This window comes from Ambystoma mexicanum, chromosome 3q (assembly GCF_040938575.1).
Source record: "Ambystoma mexicanum isolate Mex_15411 chromosome 3q, UKY_AmexF1_1, whole genome shotgun sequence".
In the NCBI taxonomy this organism is placed as follows: Eukaryota; Metazoa; Chordata; class Amphibia; order Caudata; family Ambystomatidae; genus Ambystoma; species Ambystoma mexicanum.
The window spans coordinates 381,404,884-381,423,248 of record NC_090926.1 but is presented as its reverse complement, the minus strand read 5'-3'; the positions used below and the strand labels follow the sequence as shown (position 1 = coordinate 381,423,248).

At 47.1% G+C, this 18,365-nt stretch overlaps 1 protein-coding gene across 1 annotated transcript in view; it reads left to right on the top strand.

The window, feature by feature from the left end:
* The first annotated feature begins 302 nt into the window (after positions 1-302).
* MYOZ3 (myozenin 3) overlaps positions 303-18,365 on the top strand; it is a 99,441-nt gene continuing 81,378 nt past the window's right edge. Inside the window, exon 1 of the mRNA XM_069654037.1 lies at positions 303-529. The gene's annotated coding sequence lies outside the window, so the exon portion shown is untranslated. The remainder of the gene's footprint in view (positions 530-18,365) is intronic.

The window sequence follows — 18,365 nt, the reverse complement described above, 5'->3', positions numbered from 1 at the left end:
AAACTGGCCCTGTTAGTGAAGACATGCAAACATTTTCTAGAAGCTTAAAAAGTTGGAATTTTAAATTTCTACAAAATGTAGGTCGTATCGGAAAAAAGACGTAAAACTCTCATCTGTGCCCATTTACCACCTTTTGACAGTCAGAGGAGGCACGCGCGTATTATTTTGCGCTGCTCCATGTCCACTGCATGAGGCCCAGGGCCACTTCCAGACTTTAGCGCCCGCTGATCTGACCAACTGCTCACCGAGTTCCACCTGCCCCATCTATCTCACTCCCCCAGCCCCCACCGGTCCCCCCAGCCAGAAATAAGTTTATGAGGTAATGTCAAGCGGGTCTTGGCAATTCAGAGGAGCTGAGACCCGGGCCAGTCTGGCAGAGGAAGACGGGACGGGGAGAGAGCAGGTGCAGGCGCAGATCTGCACGGCCTCCTGGAACAGAATCCACAAAGCGTCGGGAGAACCCGCAGACCCTCCACCAGGGAAATAGCCGGCACCAGGCGTGGCTGCACAGCGAGATCCGGAGACACAGGTGAGAGGGCGGGCAATAGGCTCATGGCCGGCCGTACCAACAACGCAACATTCTGCTGTGGGCCAGTTTTGCGGGTCTAAGTGGGGCACTTTGTTGGCCAACGTGGGATGAGTTACTTCACTATGCAGCTAATAGTTTTGATCAGTGTTGCTGAATAAATATTCTTCAAAATGTACAGTTTACATCACATCTTATTAAAAACTCCTCCTTGGGTACTATTCAAACAGCTTCACAAAAGGAATGAAATCCCATTTGCAGCGGTGGGCCACTTTTTCGTTGGTGCCGGAGACAATGTTATGCCCCAGTCCAACCGTGAGTGCTGCTGCTAACGCAGCGGGCAAAGGAGGACCAGGGGGCAAGGCAGGAACAGGGGAGCGTTTAGAGAAATTAGGGGAGTTCCCAGATACCAACGAACTGCTCCCCATAGCTGCGATACCTTGATTGTTGCCGAACGCACATGTTCCCTCATCCTCTGAACACAAAGGGTAACTCTCCCTTTCAACTGCTGTAAGAGCTATATACACACAACAAGTACAACAAACTATACGACGCAACACCCTGTAACCTTCTGGGCTCTCCCTTTCACATTCGTTCACTCTTTCCTGTTTCGCCCCTTTCTCTCATGGCCCTTTCCCTACTCAGAGCTTCGCTATACTCGACACTGACATGCCATGACATGGGATGACGTCTGCTGTAAAAGGGGGGAGGGGGGGGTTTGTGGCTGCTGTCAGTGAGCTCTTTGAATATGATTTCTTTGTTTGGGGTTTTCTAATGTTCTCCAGGACACTCTGGAGCGCTGACGATAGTCTATTTGGCTGTTTGTTCAATGGGGTTTTACGGATCAACATGACTTCATTAGAGGGTGCATGGGGAGTTGAATATCTAGTTTTCTTCATTGGGGGTGCATCAGGAGTGGAATGTGTCTCGTTTTCTTCATTGAGGGTGCATCAGGAGTGGAATGTGTCTAGTTTTCTTCATTGGGGGTGCATCAGGAGTGGAATGTGTCTAGTTTTCTTCATTAGGGGGTGCATCAATAGTGGAATGTCTCTAGTTTTCTTCATTGGGGGTGCATCAGGAGTGGAATGTGTCTAGTTTTCTTCATTAGGGGGTGCATCAATAGTGGAATGTCTCTAGTTTTCTTCATTAGGGGGTGCATCAGGAGTGGAATGTCTCTAGTTTTCTTCATTGGGGGTGCATCAGGAGTGGAATGTCTCTAATTTTCTTCATTAGGGGGTGCATCAGGAGTGGAATGTCTCTAGTTTTCTTCATTAGGGGGTGCATCAGGAGTGGAATGTCTCTAGTTTTCTTCATTAGGGGGTGCATCAGGAGTGTAATGTCTCAAGTTTTCTTCATTGGGGGTGCATCAGGAGTGGAATGTGTCTAGTTTTCTTCATTAGGGGGTGCATAAGGAGTGGAATGTGTCTAGTTTTCTTCATTAGAGGGTGCATCAGGAGTGGAATGTGTCTAGTTTTCTTCATTAGGGGGTGCATCAGGAGTGGAATGTCTCTAGTTTTCTTCATTAGGGGGTGCATCAGGAGTGGAATGTCTCTAGTTTTCTTCATTAGGGGGTGCATGAGGAGTGGAATTTCTCTAGTTTTCTTCATTAGGGGGTGCATCAGGAGTGGAATGTCTCTAGTTTTCTTCATTAGGGGGTGCATCAGGAGTGTAATGTCTCAAGTTTTCTTTATTGGGGGTGCATCAGGAGTGGAATGTGTCTCGTTTTCTTCATTAGGGGGTGCATCAGGAGTGGAATGTGTCTAGTTTTCTTCATTAGAGGGTGCATCAGGAGTGGAATGTGTCTAGTTTTCTTCATTAGGGGGTGCATCAGGAGTTGAATGGCTCTAGCTTTCCTTATTAAGGGGTGCATCTGGAGTGGAGTGGCTCTAGTTTTCTTCATTTGGGGGTGCATCGAGAGTTGAAGGTCTAGTTTTGTTCATTGGGGGGTGCATCAGGAGTGGAATGTCTCTAGTTTTCTTCATTTGGGGGTGCATCAGGAGTGGAATGTGTCTAGTTTTCTTCATTAGGGGGTGCATCAAGAGTTGAATGGCTCTAGCTTTCCTTATTAGGGGGTGCATCTGGAATGGAGTGGCTCTAGTTTTCTTCCTTAGGGGTACACCAGGTGTGGAATTTCTCTAGTTTTCTTAATTAGGGGGTGCATCTTGAGTGGAAAGTCTCTAGTTTTCTTCATTAGGGGTGCATCAGGAGTGGAATGTGTCTAGTTTTCTTCATTAGGGGGTGCATCAGGAGTGGAATGTGTCTAGTTTTCTTCATTAGGGCGTGCATCGGGATTGGAGTGGCTCTAGTTTTCTTAATTTGGGGGTGCATCGAGAGTTGAAGGTCTAGTTTTGTTCATTAGGGGTGCATCAGGAGTGGAATGTCTAGTTTTCTTCATTAGGGGGTGCATCGCGAGTGGAATGTGTCTAGTTTTCTTCATTAGGGGTACACCAGGTGTGGAATGTCTCTAGTTTTCTTCATTAGGGGGTGCATCGAGAGTTGAAGGTGTAGTTATGTTCATTAGGGGGTGCATCAGGAATGAAATGTCTCTAGTTTTCTTCATTTGGGGTGCATCAGGAGTGGAATTTCTCTAGTTTTCTTCATTAGGGGGTGCATCGGGAGTAGAATGTCTCTAGTTTTCTTCATTAGGGGGTGCATCGGGAGTATAATGTCTCTAGTTTTCTTCATTAGGGGGTGCATCTGGAGTTGAATGGCTCTAGCTTTCCTTATTAAGGGGTGCATCTGGAGTGGAGTGGCTCTAGTTTTCTTCATTTGGGGGTGCATCGAGAGTTGAAGGTCTAGTTTTGTTCATTCGGGGGTGCATCAGGAGTGGAAAGTCTATAGTTTTCTTCATATGGGGTGCATCAGGAGTTGAATGGCTCTAGTGTTCTTCATTAGGGGGTGCATCGGGAGTGGAATGTGTCTAGTTTTCTTCATTAGGGGGTGCATCGGGAGTGGAATGTCTCTAGTTTTCTTCATTAGAGGGTGCATCAGGAGTGGAATGTGTCTAGTTTTCTTCATTAGGGGGGCACATCAGGAGTTGAATGGCTCTAGCTTTCCTTATTAAGGGGTGCATCTGGAGTGGAGTGGCTCTAGTTTTCTTCATTTGGGGGTGCATCGAGAGTTGAAGGTCTAGCTTTGTTCATTAAGGGGTGCATCAGGAGTGGAATGTCCCTAGTTTTCTTCATTAGGGGTGCATCAGGAGTGGAATGTCTCTAGTTTTCTTCATTAGGGGGTGCATTGGGAGTGGAATGTGTCTAGTTTTCTTCATTAGGGGGCATCGGGAGTGCAATGTGTCTAGTTTTCTTCATTTGGGGGTGCATCGAGAGTTGAAGGTCTAGCTTTGTTCATTAAGGGGTGCATCAGGAGTGGAATGTCCCTAGTTTTCTTCATTAGGGGTGCATCAGGAGTGGAATGTCTCTAGTTTTCTTCATTAGGGGGTGCATTGGGAGTGGAATGTGTCTAGTTTTCTTCATTAGGGGGCATCGGGAGTGCAATGTGTCTAGTTTTCTTCATTAGGGGGTGCATCGGGAGTGGAATGTGTCTAGTTTTCTTCATTAGGGGATGCATCAGGAGTTGAATGTCTCTAGATTTCCTTATTAGGGGGTGCACATCTGGTGTGGATTGGCTCTAATTTTCTTCATTAGGGGGTGCATCGGGAGTTGAAGGTCTAGTTTTGTTCATGCGGGGGTGCATCAGGAGTGGAATGTCTCTAGTTTTCTTCATTAGGGGGTGCATCGGGAGTGGAATGTGTCTAGTTTTCTTCATTAGGGGGTGCATCGGGAGTGGAATGTGTCTAATTTTCTTCATTGGGGTACATCAGGAGTGGAACGTCTCTAGTTTTCTTCAATAGGGGGTGCATCGGGAGTGGAATGTGTCTAATTTTCTTCATTAGGGGGTGCATCAGGAGTTGAATGGCTCTAGCTTTCCTTATTAGGCGGTGCACATCTGGTGTGGATTGGCTCTAGTTTTCTTCATTAGGGTGTGCATCGGGAGTTGAATGGCTCTAGCTTTCCTTATTAAGGGGTGCATCTGGAGTGGAGTGGCTCTAGTTTTCTTCATTTGGGGGTGCATCGAGAGTTGAAGGTCTAATTTTGTTCATTAGGGGGTGCATGAGGAGCAGAATATCTCTAGTTTTCTTCATTAGGGGGTGCATCGGGAGTGGAATGTGTCTAGTTTTCTTCATTAGGGGGGCACATCAGGAGTTGAATGGCTCTAGCTTTCCTTATTAAGGGGTGCATCTGGAGTGGAGTGGCTCTAGTTTTCTTCATTTGGGGGTGCATCGAGAGTTGAAGGTCTAGTTTTGTTCATTGAGGGGGTGCATCAGGAGTGGAAAGTCTATAGTTTTCTTCATATGGGGTGCATCTGTAGTGGAATGTCTCTAGTTTTCTTCATTAGGGGGCACATCAGGAGTTGAATGGCTCTAGTTTTCTTCATTAGGGGGTGCATCAGGAGTGGAATGTGTCTAGTTTTCTTCATTAGGGGGTGCATCGGGAGTGAAATGTCTCTAGTTTTCTTCATTAGGGGGTGCATCGGGAGTGGAATGTGTCTAGTTTTCTTCATTAGGGGGGCACATCAGGAGTTGAATGGCTCTAGCTTTCCTTATTAAGGGGTGCATCTGGAGTGGAGTGGCTCTAGTTTTCTTCATTTGGGGGTGCATCGAGAGTTGAAGGTCTAGTTTTGTTCATTAAGGGGTGCATCAGGAGTGGAATGTCCCTAGTTGTCTTCATTAGGGGTGCATCAGGAGTGGAATGTCTCTAGTTTTCTTCATTAGGGGGTGCATTGGGAGTGGAATGTGTCTAGTTTTCTTCATTAGGGGGCATCGGGAGTGCAATGTGTCTAGTTTTCTTCATTAGGGGATGCATCAGGAGTTGAATGTCTCTAGATTTCCTTATTAGGGGGTGCACATCTGGTGTGGATTGGCTCTAATTTTCTTCATTAGGGGTGCATCGGGAGTTGAAGGTCTAGTTTTGTTCATGCGGGGGTGCATCAGGAGTGGAATGTCTCTAGTTTTCTTCATTAGGGGGTGCATCAGGAGTGGAATGTCTCTAGTTTTCTTCATTAGGGGGTGCATCGGGAGTGGAATGTGTCTAGTTTTCTTCATTAGAGGGTGCATCGGGAGTGGAATGTGTCTAATTCTCTTCATTAGGGGTGCATCAGGAGTGGAACGTCTCTAGTTTTCTTCAATAGGGGGTGCATCGGGAGTGGAATGTGTCTAATTTTCTTCATTAGGGGGTGCATCAGGAGTTGAATGGCTCTAGCTTTCCTTATTAGGGGGTGCACATCTGGTGTGGATTGGCTCTAGTTTTCTTCATTAGGGTGTGCATCGGGAGTTGAATGGCTCTAGCTTTCCTTATTAAGGGGTGCATCTGGAGTGGAGTGGCTCTAGTTTTCTTCATTTGGGGGTGCATCGAGAGTTGAAGGTCTAATTTTGTTCATTAGGGGGTGCATGAGGAGCAGAATGTCTCTAGTTTTCTTCATTAGGGGGTGCATCGGGAGTGGAATGTGTCTAGTTTTCTTCATTAGGGGGCATCTGGAGTGTAATGTCCCTAGTTTTCTTCATTAGGGGGTGCATTGGGAGTGGAATGTGTCTAGTTTTCTTCATTAGGGGGGCATCGGGAGTGCAATGTGTCTAGTTTTCTTCATTAGGGGATGCATCAGGAGTTGAATGTCTCTAGCTTTCCTTATTAGGGGGTGCACATCTGGTGTGGATTGGCTCTAATTTTCTTCATTAGGGGGTGCATCGGGAGTTGAAGGTCTAGTTTTGTTCATTAAGGGGTGCATCAGGAGTGGAATGTCCCTAGTTTTCTTCATTAGGGGTGCATCAGGAGTGGAATGTCTCTAGTTTTCTTCATTAGGGGGTGCATTGGGAGTGGAATGTGTCTAGTTTTCTTCATTAGGGGGGCATCGGGAGTGCAATGTGTCTAGTTTTCTTCATTAGGGGATGCATCAGGAGTTGAATGTCTCTAGCTTTCCTTATTAGGGGGTGCACATCTGGTGTGGATTGGCTCTAATTTTCTTCATTAGGGGGTGCATCGGGAGTTGAAGGTCTAGTTTTGTTCATGCGGGGGTGCATCAGGAGTGGAATGTCTCTTGTTTTCTTCATTAGGGGGTGCATCAGGAGTGGAATGTCTCTAGTTTTCTTCATTAGGGGGTGCATGGGGAGTGGAATGTGTCTAGTTTTCTTCATTAGGGGGTGCATTGGGAGTGGAATGTGTCTAATTTTCTTCATTAGGGGTGCATGAGGAGCAGAATGTCTCTAGTTTTCTTCATTAGGGGTGCATCAGGAGTGGAATGCGTCTAGTTTTCTTCATTAGGGGGTGCATCGAGAGTGGAACGTGTCTAGTTTTTTTCATTAGGGGGTGTATCGGGAGTTGAATGTCTAGTTTTCTTCATTAGGGGTGCATCAAGAGTGGAATAGCTCTAGTTTTCTTCATTAGGGGTGCATCAGGAGTGGAACGTCTCTAGTTTTCTTTATTTGGGGGTGCATCGGGAGTGGAATATGTCTAGTTTTCTTCATTAGGGGGTGCATCGGGAGTTGAATGGCTCTAGCTTTCCTTATTAGGGGGTGCACATCTGGTGTGGATTGGCTCTAGTTTTCTTCATTAGGGGGTGCATCGGCGGAAGTTGAATGGCTCTAGCTTTCCTTATTAAGGGGTGCATCTGGAGTGGAGTGGCTCTAGTTTTCTTCATTTGGGGGTGCATCGAGAGTTGAAGGTCTAGTTTTGTTCATTCGGGGGTGCATCAGGAGTGGAATGTCTATAGTTTTCTTCATATGGGGTGCATCTGGAGTGGAAAGTCTCTAGTTTTCTTTATTAGGGGGTGCATCGGGAGTGGAATGTGTCTAGTTTTCTTCATTAGGGGGTGCATCAGGAGTTGAATGGCTCTAGTTTGCTTCATTAGGGGGTGCATCAGGAGTTGAATGGATCTAGTTTTCTTCATTATGGGGTGCATCGGGATTGGAGTGGCTCTAGTTTTCTTCATGTGAGGGTGCATCGAGAGGTGAAGGTCTAGTTTTGTTCATTAGGGGGTGCATCAATAGTGGAATGTCTCTAGTTTTGTTCATTAGGGGTGCATCGGGAGTGGAATGTGTCTAGTTTTCTTCATTACGGGTACACCAGGTGTGGAATGTCTCTAGTTTTCTTCATTAGGGGGTGCATCGGGATTGGGGTGGCTCTAGTTTTCTTCATTTGGGGGTGCATCAAGAGTGGAATGTCTCTAGTTTTCTTCATTAGGGGGTGCATCGGGAGTGGAATGTGTCTAGTTTTCTTCATTAGGGAGTGCATCGGGAGTTGAATGGCTCTAGCTTTCCGTATTAGGGGGTGCACATCTGGTGTGGATTGGCTCTAGTTTTCTTCATTAGGGGGTGCATCGGGAGTTGAATGGCTCTAGCTTTCCTTATTAAGGGGTGCATCTGGAGTGGAGTGGCTCTAGTTTTCTTCATTTGGGGGTGCATCGAGAGTTGAAGGTCTAGTTTTGTTCATTCGGGGGTGCATCAGGAGTGGAATGTCTCTAGTTTTCTTCATTAGGGGGTGCATCAGGAGTGGAATGTGTCTAGTTTTCTTCATTAGGGGGTGCATCGGGATTTGAATGTCTAGTTTTCTTCATTAGGGGGTGCATCAGGAGTTGAATGGCTCTAGATTTCCTTATTAGGGGGTGCATCAGTTGCGCAATGTCTCTAGTTTACTTCATCAAGGGGTGCATCAGGAGTTGAATGGCTCGTTTTTTCATTAGGGGTGCATCAGGAGTGTAATGTGTCTACGTTTCTCCATTAGGGGGTTATATCGGCAGTGGAATGTCTCTAGTTTTCTTCATTAGGGGGTGCATCAGGAGTTGAATGTCACTAGAGTTCTTCAATAGGGGTTGCACCGGGAGTGGAATGTGTCTATTTTTCTTCATTAAGTGGGGCATCTGGAGTGGAATGTCTCTAGTTTTCTTCATTAGGGGGTGCATCGAGAGTTGAATGTCTAGTTTTCTTCATTAGAGAGTGCATCAGGAGTTGAATGTCTATAGTTTTCTTCATAAGAGGGTGCATCAGGAGTTGAATGTCACTAGAGGTATTCAATAGGGGTTGCACCGGGAGTGGAATGTGTCTAGTTTTCTTCATTAGAGAGTGCATCAGGAGTTGAATGTCTATAGTTTTCTTCATAAGAGGGTGCATCAGGAGTTGAATGTCACTAGAGGTATTCAATAGGGGTTGCACCGGGAGTGGAATGTCTCTAGTTTTCTTCATAAGAGGGTGCATCAGGAGTTGAATGTCACTAGAGGTATTCAATAGGGGTTGCATCAGGAGTGGAATGTGTCTAGTTTTCTTCAATAGGGGGTGTATCAGGAGTTGAATGTCTAGTTTTCTTCATTAGAGAGTGCATCAGGAGTTGAATGTCTATAGTTTTCTTCATAAGGGGGTGCATCTAGTTTTCTTTTGAATTTGAGGGAGGTGTTCCAGACTCTTAATGGGGTGGTGCAGTGTTCTAGACTCTAGAACCTGACTTTCAGAATCTTTGGCCTCCGCAAAGTTATCAGTTAGATATTTTCACATACGGCTACTGTATTACCAACAGTGCCACTGCATGGTATGATGGGCAGCAGTTATAAACAGGAACACTGTACCTTTGGCCCTGAGGGCAATCGACTTTTGGCCCTTGAAGTAATAGTCTTCAGAAAAGGTGACACAATGAGGGTGCTGAAGTGGAGAGAAGATGCTCTATGTTCGTTCAGGCTCCTCACAATGCGCCTTATTATAAGTCGGCCGACTACAGGTTTGCCGGTGGAGCACCTCTGTTACCTCCAGCTAAGAGCTGGAGGTAAGGCAAGCACCATACTGGCAAAAAACGCTATCAGTGCCGGCACTGGTATTGCTGGTACCAGTAATGACAGCAAATCCCCCCATCGAGTCCTATGAGTCTACATGAATGGGGATTTGCACCAGCACTCTTAATCCGGCAGCAATGCCGCCAGGCCAAGTGCTGGAAACGATAATAGTATTTGTCGGCATCCTGGCAAATTTACTGCCAGCATACCGGCAGGGTCGTAATGAGGCCCAATGTCTTCCCATGGTCCCTAGGAAGCTAGGTATATATGTCAATGTACCCCAAGCTTGTCACTCTATTTATGCTTTGATTGTTTGTTAGGTGTGGCACTGCACCCCGGCCAAGAAATATTCAGTCAGCAAAAAGTATATGTAAAGTATTTATTCAAGGTTGTATTTGGAGTCAGTATCAGCATTCTAGTAATATCACTATCAACATTCTAATACCATTTCTAAGTATTGTGTGTTACTGTTAGAGCCTTTCTGTTTGTAGCCAGCATTAACCGTATGGCGGCACGTGCTGATGTTTCGCCCTGATGTGGGCTTTGTCACGGCAATTTGGCTTTACTCGTCAGCATTAGAAACAAAGTATATGTCAGCCTGTTCAAGTTCACAGGCAATTGTTAGTAGATAGAATTGTTCATAAAGTTGTGACCATTGGCCTATTTGGCATTAGTCGTTAACATTTGAAACAGAAGGTATACGTCAACCTGTTCAAGTTCACAGGTGATTTTGAGTCGATAGAGTCGTGCATGTAGTTCATCAGTTAGAGTAACTGTACAGGGGGGGGGCGTGGGCAGCGCGCATGGTGTGAGGACGGAAACCCGAAGAGCTCCTGTCCGAGATCCTATAATTGATCGCGCCACGGTGTAAAAACACTAAAATAAGCAACAAAACCTACATCCATAAGTAGAAGAACCCTTTTCTCATGCCCGGTTCTATTGCTGAACGAAATCGGAGTCTGCAAAATTGAAAACGAAGCATTAATAAAGGCGCCCCTGCAGCTCTCAAGACGGCGACGCTGAACTTAGAACCAGGCATAGCAGCGAAGCAGCACGACTGAACAGCGGTTCAGTCACATCATACGAGAGGACTGCCGGATATAATATCCCCAACGCCCATCACAGCGAGAAGTGCCCGCTGCTCCCAGGACCGACGACGGGGAACGCACATCGGAGCCCCGAGCGACTATGAAGCACCGGACCCTGTAAGGCAGATGCAGGGCGTCGGGGCCAACGGTTGAATCAAACCTCAGGCAGGGAGAGGACAACGGAGCCCTGCAGAGACATCAAGAAGGAGAGAGCCCCGCACCCCACCCGAAGGTAGTCACGCCGGGCAGACCAAACGAGACCAGGAAGGAGACAAGCGAACAACGGGAAACTACCCACAGGCACCTGCCGAGGAACAGGTGACAGAAGAAGGTGCGCCAGCCGTACTGCAGCGCTTGGGGCAACGCAGAGGAGGAGAGCATTGCCCTGATCTAAGGGAGAAGAACCGCGGCCTGCATCCCACACGCTACAACTAACAATGAGTAAAAAAGGGTATCGCGCTGGACTTTCCACCCGCACTAACACTCTGAACTCCGGTCTAAGGTCGGAGCAGCTTGCTCCACAGACATTTGCCCAGAGGGGGTGGCAAAAGGCCTGCTCAGCGGGGGCCAGGCACAGGCTAGAGCATGCAGCAGAGAACGCTGAGAAGCATCGCGGGAAGCGCATAGGTAGACGGTACACTACCACACGGCACTATTCCAGTGGCACAAAGGCATATAGTACAAAGTGGCATATGAAGCTCTGCTACAACCAGGATAAATCAATACCCAACTGCATGTGTTAAAGAGCGCAAGCCCCAACGCCTAATAAATATAATGAGCGCTGGAAAGCACAGAGACCTGGACCACGCGACCGAGTGCGGCCATCAACACAAACTCCCAAAACTTCTCCCACAACCCCCTCAGGAGAGGACGCTAAACACAGCCCCATCCAGAGGTCGACAAGGGTATCATCCTCATCTCACACCAACGGATGCCCCGAGGCTGAGCAAATCCATGAACCTCACAATGAACTGAGCCATATTCACAACAACACGTAGCAGACCGTGACCAAACTAAGCCCCAGCCAAATAAATAACCAAGCTCACCAGGGTACACAGACTGTACGAGGCATTGGGAACAGAGTGACTTAAGGCTGGCACCATGACATGAAAATGCAACATCTGGGTCACGTTGTGAAATAAATATCTGATCCGTGCCTGATCTCCCAGCTCCACAACCCTATGGCCAAACCACTGACCCACCCATGTTAAATCGGAAGGAGCCACCTGCCCTGAACAATGCGACGTGGCACCACCATGAAACCGGCACAATAAGAATCAGGTTGTAACCCCGGAACAGCGAACGACACAGACAGAGCCAGATCCACTCCACCTTGGGAACCAATACAGGCAGGAGGTATTGAGATGGACCAACCTGAGCCCATGTAGAAAACCACTTGATAGCTTGGAGGCCTAAAATATGAACTCCCCCACCAAGGGTCTATCCACCACTGGTCATAACACCACCAACTGGGCAACAGGAATCCCTAAGCCCGCCCCATCACAATAACCCGAAAGACCCGAAAAGAGATGTCCCCCTCCAAGAGCAAATCGAAAACGACAATAATGGATTCCTTCACAACGGTCAAGCCCAAACAACAACCACAACAGGACGCCACTGTTGATAAAGAACCTCCCGGCCCTGATGCGGATCCCAGGGATGTGCAAGTGCTGCAGGCCATTGCAGCACTCCGAACATTTATTGACACCAAAATAGAGGAGGTCAAGTCAGACATGCAGCTAATGCGCCAAGATGCCCGTAACCTGGCTGAAAGAGTGACCACAGCAGAGGCTAGCCTGCAAGACACCGTCGAGACCACCTCAGACTTGAAAGCAAGAATCCAAGAGCTGGAGATGAAAGTGGCACGACTCGAGGCACGGTCCAAAGATGCGGAAGGACAGGCCCACCGCAACAATATCCGCAACCTAGGGATTCCAGAAGATATGGAAGGCTCAAACCCAACAGAATTTGTAGAGACAATGCTGCAACAAGAAACTGGGGCAGGAAAACTCTCCCAGGGATTCTCTGTAGAGCAAGCCCACAGATCCCTACAAAAATGGCCCCCACCAGGATCATACCCACGCCCAATGATCGCAAAAATCTTAAACTTTCGTGACAGAGAAACAATACTAGGATTCTCAATGGAAGGCAGGGAGATCAGGAGAAATGACACTAAGATCGTCATGTACCCAGATTACACTCCCATAATGCAGCGTGCAAGAAACTCTTTCATACCAGTAAAAGCAAGGTTACGAAAACTTAACCTTAAATACATGCTACTCTACCCATCACGCCACAAGTATTCTATAAAGGAAAAGCAATATTTCTAGAGACTCCAGCTGCAGCAAACATGTGGCTTGAACATAACAACCTAGCTGACGATGAAGAAAATATGACAAGAGCAGATGCGAGTTGAACAGACGACCAGCTCCGTATGATATAACGGGTGCCATCACACCGACACTCACTTGAGACCATCCAACGCTGTAACATTAAAGGTAGCTACACAGGACAGGAGCATAAGGGACCACGCATCCGACTGGCAACGACCCACCCCACCGGAACACTTGCAGGCCGGTTTCCGGCACACCACCCGCGCCGAAAGGCCTGGAATGGCCCAGAAGACTCGGGAGACCCTGAGTGTTGCAAGTTGGAAGCAGCTGCTCGGGGCAGTTCTTTGTTGTTTGGTTTGGTTTTTTTATTCACTGGAATGAAGGTTAATGAAGTTGGGAAGTCTCCAGGTAGCAACGCAACAATGAGGGGGGGTGGTAGGGGCGGGCTCGCTGGGGCTCAGCTTTGGGGCGATGGGGAATCCTTGTTGCCTGAACGCACCTGCAGGCATTTCCGTCGAGGGACTGGGACCCTTGGAACTCCTCCCCGAACCACCATGGCAGCAAGAATCAAGGTGATGACATGGAATGTGTGGGGCTTGGGCACTTACCTCCGCAGGAACAGAATAAAATCCTACCTGAACAGGAACGGGGTGCGGGTAGCACTACTACAAGAGACCCACTGTACAGAAGAATCCATGGCCAAACTGCGGGAACACTGGGGTGGGCAGGGGTTTGGAACCACTTATTCCAGATATGCTAGAGGGGTGTTCACCTGGATTAATCCCCAACTCCCATTCCACCTAACTAAGACTGAGAAAGACCCTCAGAGCAGGTTTGTGATAGTATGGGGGCATATTGAACAAGTAGAGGTGTGCATCATGAACTCATATCTCCCCAACAACAACATCCCAGCTCACCTGAACTCAATGTATACCAAAATTGTACAATATAGAAACGGCTTCTTCATATGGGGAGGAGATTTTAATTGTGTGCGCAATCCGGAACTCAATAGGTCTCACCCCCATCAAGAGGCCCAATAGCGGCCACAACTGCGCTAACTACCATGATGGACCGGCTGGAACTGGCAGACATATGGGGATAATTGCACCCAGGTGAACGAGGCTACTGATACTTTTCATCCCCACATGGTCTCTACACTAGACTAGATTATATTTTTATAAGCAAGGAACATTTATTCCAAATAGAAAGGGCGCAATACCTAGGGAGATCCATTTTGGACCACTCACCCCTACTGGTAGAATGGAGCAGCACCGGCCCCAGACCCCCCATCCCTATAGTGGAGAATGCCTGTGGAAGCTCTGAAAGACCGGGCATTCAGAGACAAACTCCAAGACTCCATCGAGAATTACATTGAGGTAAACATGGGAAGTGTAGAACACATGAGCACAGTATGGGATGCCCTGAAAGTCGTGATACGAGGGGAAATCATAGCAAAAGCAGGAGGCAGCAGGAAAATAGTATGGGCGGAACTAGATCAACGGGAAAAAGAAATTGAGAAACTGGAATTCACCCCCCCAGATACCCACCAAGGGGAAGATAAACTTAGAACGCTCAAAGACGAATGCACGTAAGCGTGGGGAAGGCTTGCCAAATTCGATTATTCCACTAAAACCAACAGAGCGCACACGGAAGCAGACAGACCCGGCCATCTACTGGCCTGGCTCTGCAAAAAGGAACACCCTAGGCACCCAACCACTGCACTGAAAGACGATAACGATGACATACACCAAACCCAACAGAGCATTAATGACACCTTTAAACTCTTCTATGCGTAACTGTACTCCCACAAAGACCGGGTTCCCCACGATAAGATTGCAGACACACTAGAAGAGATAGGACTGCCAAGACTATCTCCTACTCAATCTGAAGCCCTAGACACAAATATCTCAACAGACGATATAGGCGAAGCAATCCAATCCCTGGCCACATGTAAGGCCCCCGGCAACGATGGGCTACCCTCAGAATTCCACAAAGCCTACGAATCTTCCCTGACACCCCTGCTCCATAAGGTCTTCCAGGAGGCATATGAACAAGGGATCCTACCCGAAAGCATGAGAGAGACCCTCGTGGTTCCAATGCTCAAGCCCTATAAACATGCAGACAAGTGCGACTCCTACCGTCCACTCACTATGCTCAAGTATGATGTGAAATTATTAACCACAATCCTATCTAGGAGGCTCTCCAGACTAATAGGTGATATAGTACACGCTGACCAAAGTGGATTTGTGCCGGGCCGCAATACCAATATGAACCTACGCAGACTCCAACATATTATAGCCCAAACTGATTCAAACGGAGATTCGCACACACTACTATCTTTGGATGCCATGAAGGCATTTGATTCCATATACTGGGAATGGTTGATGGCTGTCCTTGAAGCTTTTGGCTTTGGGCAGAGGTTCATTAGATGGGTCAAAATACTTTATACCAAACCAAGAGCACGGGTGAAATCGGGGAAATGAGTTTCAACAGCATGGGACATATGCAGGGGCACCAGGCAGGGTAGCCCGTTATCCCCCCTGCTATACATACTGGGATTAGAACTCATCGCCATTCATTTCAGGAAACAATTCTTCGATGCGGGATAAGGTTGGGAGGAGTAAATCACATCATCTCCCTCTACGCAGACGATGTTCTACTATATGTCAGGGACCCACACCTCAATGTACCGACTATGCTGGAAGTTCTACACAATTATGCCAAGGTTTCAGGAATACAATTCAGCAAGTCAAAATCCTGTTTGATCCCCCTGGCAGGCCTGAGGGGAAAGGGCAAGGAGGAACTCCCTTCAGTGGGGATACAATGGCTAACTACCTCATTCCAATACCTTGTGGTCAATATAATGCATCCCCCTGAATTAATGCACAAACACAACACTAAGGCAGCGCTTCCCACACTGCGTAAATTGATAGGCTTTTGGGCTAAACTACCCCTATCAATGATGGGCACAGCTTCAATCGTCAAAATGATTGTTCTCCCTAGATTTCTATATGGGTTCCAAAACGTACACTACTTCATCAATGCCCCTTCTTTCGCCTACTTGAGACAATAATCTGAGATTTCCTGTGGAGAAAAGGCAGGCATAGGGTGGCACTGTCCACACTGGCCCTACCATACCGACAGGGTGGAATCCAACTCCCAAACCTAGAGAAATATTACTTGGCGGCCCAACTCAGCTTTGTGACTAAGTGGCTAGCGGACGAAATCACATCTGAGACTACCCTACTACAACACATGATTTCCCCGATACAACTAAAGGAGTTTATCTGGGCGCCCCAACACCTCCTGAGTGAAGCACCTTCCTTAGTTACCCTGGGAAGGAAGATATGGCACATATCTAAGACGCTTTTGCGCTTGAAACACCCTTACTCCCCAGAAGTCCCAATGATCTTGGACCTATGCAAAACTGGCGCAGACCTGAAGAACATTAGACTCTGGGAAAGAAAGGGAGTTTACACCTGGGGAGACTTATACACTGAGGGCTCCTTCCTGGACTTTGCCTCGCTGCAGGCAGAGGACAGCATTCACAGTGACCAATTCTTATGGTACCAAAAGATGCATAGAATAGCGCAGAACAAATGGGAAACTTGGCCTGAGGAACCTGACAGAGATCCCTTTACGACATTACTATACAACCTTGGGGAAGGTTGGAAACCAGTGTCCCAAATATACAGCCACCTAAGTGATAACCCTAATCCCTGTAGCGCTGAATTTAAATCCGGGTGGGAGGCAGATCTCGGGCAAGAGATGACTGATAAGGAATGGGACAGGGCTCTAACATTTCCTAAAGAAGTGTCCAGGAATCCCAGGTGCCGACTAATCCAACTGAACGTACTATATCGAACATATCTAACACCATGCAAAATAGCGAAATTTAATAAACAAACGCAACCTAACTGCATTTGGTGCAACACAGACAACAAGGCAGATCTACTCCATATGCTGTGGTAATGCACAAAGGTACAGTGCCTCTGGGCCAGAATAACACAGACCTGCCAAAAAGCAGGCATAACAAGGTATAAATGGTCCCCCGATGAATGCCTCCTAGGAACTTACCCCAGGCTACCCAAAATCAAACATGTAGTGAAACTCATGGACATAACATGTATACTGCTAAAAGGACCATCGCAATGGCCTGGACAAAACCTGCTGGACCACAATACAACATATGGTACAAAGAGCTAGAGCGGTGAGTGGGCGCTGAAACCAAGGCTTGGGAGGACATTGTTGCCAGATCCACCGAAGACTCAAGTGTGGCACTAGACACCTGGAGGGAATTCACATGGAGTATGTTTCATCCCTCAGATGATAAGCCCCCTTGAACATGGAACTTATCCTCCACGGCTGCGCCTGTGGTGAGATGCACAGGAAACCCGGGCTGGGCCCCCTCTAGCCCTACCCCCTCGCTTCCCTCGCTTCCCCCCACGTTGAAACTATTTGCGCTAATCTATATGGACAAAACATGGAGACAGTTAATGTTGTTTTATTTGAAATGTTACTGTTTTATTACAGGTTGCCGGCAGACTTACAAACAGCAGTATACTAAATATGTCACGCTAAGGCTGTAACCATAACAAAAATGCCAATAAAGAAATTTAAAAATAAATAGAGTAACTGTACAGAGCATCAATTGCAAGCATAAGTATCCCAATTATCATGTGTAGTACAATATACAGTATACATTAAACATTTCAGGTATATACATATACATTTGGACCAGTGCCCATTTGATTATTGATCCTGAATAAAATCAAACGAGATCCTTGAATTGAATTCTTGGGTTAGTCCCTTGGCTCAGAGTCGCAGTCTGAATTGCTGGAGTCTTTCTTGTGTGTGCTTGATGTATTTGTATTTGTATTTTGTATTTTGTTTATTTATAACGTGCAAGCCATCAGGCCCGGGGGCATCAGGGCGCAATTTGTACAAAGTTGCAGAAAAAAAAATACAGACTACAAAATGACATTACAAAATTTACAGTAGCAGCATATTAAGCCATCTTTCTAATTACATATATTACAAAGATTACAGAGCCACTAGGAATAAACAGAGGTTATACCCTAGGGAGTACAATAACAGTACAGCGGTAGCAGGCCAGAAATAGTATCAGAGGAAGCGGACCAAAGTATGTGAGGCAGACGCCAAGCATGTCTTATTGCTGATCAAAGAGCCAAGATTTGGTTTTGGTCTTAAAGGTGTTGAAAGAATCTTCAGCTCTGATAGTGGCAGGGAGGGTGTTCCATAGTTTAGAGGCTAGGACAGGGAAGCTGGTGCCCCCCGCTTTTTGAAGCTTAAACCTGGGGATCGATAGACAATGAGTCTGGGCAGTTCTTAGTGGTCGGGCGGTAGAGTGGCAAGATAACCGACTACAGAGATAGATCGGGGCTTTGTTGGCCAGGCATTTGTGCGTTAGGGCAAGTGTTTTTAAGGAGATTCTCTGTTTGACAGGTAACCACTTTAAGTTGGTTCTGGCTTCTGAAATGTGGTGGTTGCGGGGGATGTTCAAGGCCGCTCGAATGGCATGATTCTGGGTAGTTTGGAGTTTGCTCAAGTTCTCTTGGCTGGTACCTAAGTAAAGAGCACTGCAATAAT